This window comes from Grammomys surdaster, unplaced genomic scaffold, assembly GCF_004785775.1.
Source record: "Grammomys surdaster isolate TR1022 unplaced genomic scaffold, NIH_TR_1.0 126133, whole genome shotgun sequence".
NCBI classification, from domain to species: domain Eukaryota; kingdom Metazoa; phylum Chordata; class Mammalia; order Rodentia; family Muridae; genus Grammomys; species Grammomys surdaster.
The window spans coordinates 1,882,596-1,885,278 of record NW_021620941.1 but is presented as its reverse complement, the minus strand read 5'-3'; positions in this window follow the sequence as shown (position 1 = coordinate 1,885,278).

The following is a 2,683-nucleotide window of genomic DNA, read 5'->3' as shown; positions in this document are numbered from 1 at the left end:
TGGTAGAAGGAGAGAACCAACTCCCAAAAGTTATCCTCTGATTTTCATACAGCATGTATGTTTCACACACACACACACACACACACACACACACACACTCAATCAATCAATCAAGGCTTTTTTTAAAAGTGAAATTTCACCGCGCAGTGGTGGCGCACGCCTTTAACCCCAGCACTTGTGAGGCAGAGACAGGTGGATTTCTGAGTTCGAGGCCAGCCTGCTCTACAGAGTGAGTTCCAGGACAGTCAGGGCTTCACAGAGAAACCTTGTCTTGAAAAACAAAACAAAAAACAAAAAAAAAACTAAAAAAGAAAAAAAAGTGAAATTTCCTCTGTGCCAGGTTCAGGGCTCTCTCCTCCCATGGTTCTGAGAATCAGATGTGTCTAGAATCTTCCAGCTTCATCATCTCTAGGTGTGGCTTTCTCTAATCGCCCCCCTCCATGTCCATTACATTTCATTTCTATTACCAAAATATCTGACAGTTTAAGGAAGGGCAGGCTCACTGTGAATCATGGCACCAGTCCATCATGGCAGGGAAGGTACCACTGCGGAGCTCACAGCATCCTGAACAAAGGATGGGAGCCATTAAGAGCAGTCGGAGGCAGAGAACATACTAGGATCCACTGGCTCGGTATGAATTTCCAAGGTCTGCCTTAGACTTCTCCTGAGCAATTGTCTGACTCTAGCCCACAGCTCCAAGGTCAGCCCCTAAGTGCATGTCAAGTTCCACCTTACACATACGTGCTTTAGCCATCCAGAGGGCGCTCGCTCTGAGGGTCCTTCCTTTGCTCACCTGAGTTGCTGTCCCTCTAGCTGTAAACTGTCCCTCCCAGGAGCTAGGGTGGGTCTGGAGGAGGACCTTCCCTACCTACTTCTGTAGTCCTCTTATAGCTTAGAATTGTAGGCCAGAATCAAACTGTTGCCCTAGGTTAGGTTGGGGTGTCCATCTCCTGGAGCCAGTGGATTAAGGAGGACCCATTTGAAAAGCCATCCATACTGAACAGCAGACTGTACTTTGAGGCATCCTTCCTCAACTGGAGACATCAACCCAGGTAAGCAACATATTACCTAGGACCTGTGGGACTCACAGTTCACAGGGATATTTTTGGCCTTAATTGTTTATCTAGGAAAGGCTTCAGAGAGCCTGCAATTCTGTACTTTGGAGGTTGAAACAGGTGGACTGATCCAGGCCAGCCTGGGCTACAGAGTGAGACCCTGTCTAAAAGCAAAATAAAACCAAGGCTGGAGAGGTGGCTCAGTGGTTAAGGGTGCTTGGCTGCTCTTGCAAAGAAACTGGGTTTGGTTCCCGGAAGCCACATGGCAGTGCATGACTGTAAGCTGGTTCTAAGGGATCTGATGGGCTCCGCTGGCCTCCTCAGGAACCTGCAAGCTTTGGTGCACATAAACACCCAGGCACACATACACACATGGTTAGATATAAAACTGAGTCTTGGAGAGAGGCCTCAATAGTTAAGAACACTTGCTACTCTCGCAGAGGACCTGGATTTGAGTCCTAGTACCAGCATGCTGTCTGTAACTCTAGCTTCAGGGGATCAGATGCCCTCTTCTGTCCTTTTGTGGTACTGCGTGTACACAGTACATAGACATACCTGCAGGCAAAACAACCTATACATATGAAATAAAAACATACAGATCTTTAACCAAATGAAAGCACGTAGTAAATAGTCTTTATGGTCTGGCTTCTTTATTTTTTTTATTTGTATTTTTTATTTTGAGGCAGGATCTCACTATGAAGCCCTGGCTGCCCTGGAACTACATAGACCAGGCTGGACCCACGCTCACACCCTTCTGTCTCTGAGCGATGGGATAGCTGGATTTCTTCCAGTCAGCCTAATTCTTTTGCAAATCAGCTGTTGAGTGGATTCTGTGTGGGAAGACACTTAGTGAAGGACCTCTGGAGTCTCAGGGTGGCAGGTGCAGGAGGCACAACAGAGTGTGGGTGGGCTCCTGGGCTCCTACTTGGCCACCAAGGCAGGAGCAAAGGTGAGAAAGTGAGAAAGGGTGGCCTGTGCCTCCTTTGAGATGGGTGTGGGCTATGGGCAATGTTCCAACTGTAGAAAAGGCAGATGTAAACCTAGGCCTGGAATCAGGATGGGACTGACCAAAGCCAGGCTTCGTTCTGTTCCTGCTACTATGACAATCGGCCTAGACTAAATGTTGGGGAAATGGTGAGAGACCTGTTCCTTACAGCTCTGGAGGGTCAGAGTTCAAGATGGAGATAACAACGCCAGTTCCTCTGGGTTGGCGTCCTGCAGGAAGCCTACATTTCAGAAGACAGACAAAGGCAGACAGTCTGGTTTGTAACCTGTGGGCCTTTGGCGAAAGTACTAATTCCATTCTTACAAGCTGATCTAACCACCCCCTAAACGACTCAAATATTATTAGGACCACTCTGCTCTTGAATTTCAGTTTATAGATTTTGGAGGACCCCAGACATCCCAACCACACTGGGGATGGGTTTTGCCTGGCCACGAGGGACGAGGCTGTCCTTATTTGCCGAGTCCTTGGATGAAGCACACTAGGATCAGAAGTCATGAGGAGACCAGAGAGTGGACAGAGAGAAAGGGTAGGTGAAGAGAGGACTGGGAACTTATCAGAGACCGTTCGGGGCCGAGAAGTGGACAGGCAGTGGGGCCTCTCAGCCCAGGCTCCAGCGCCGCCT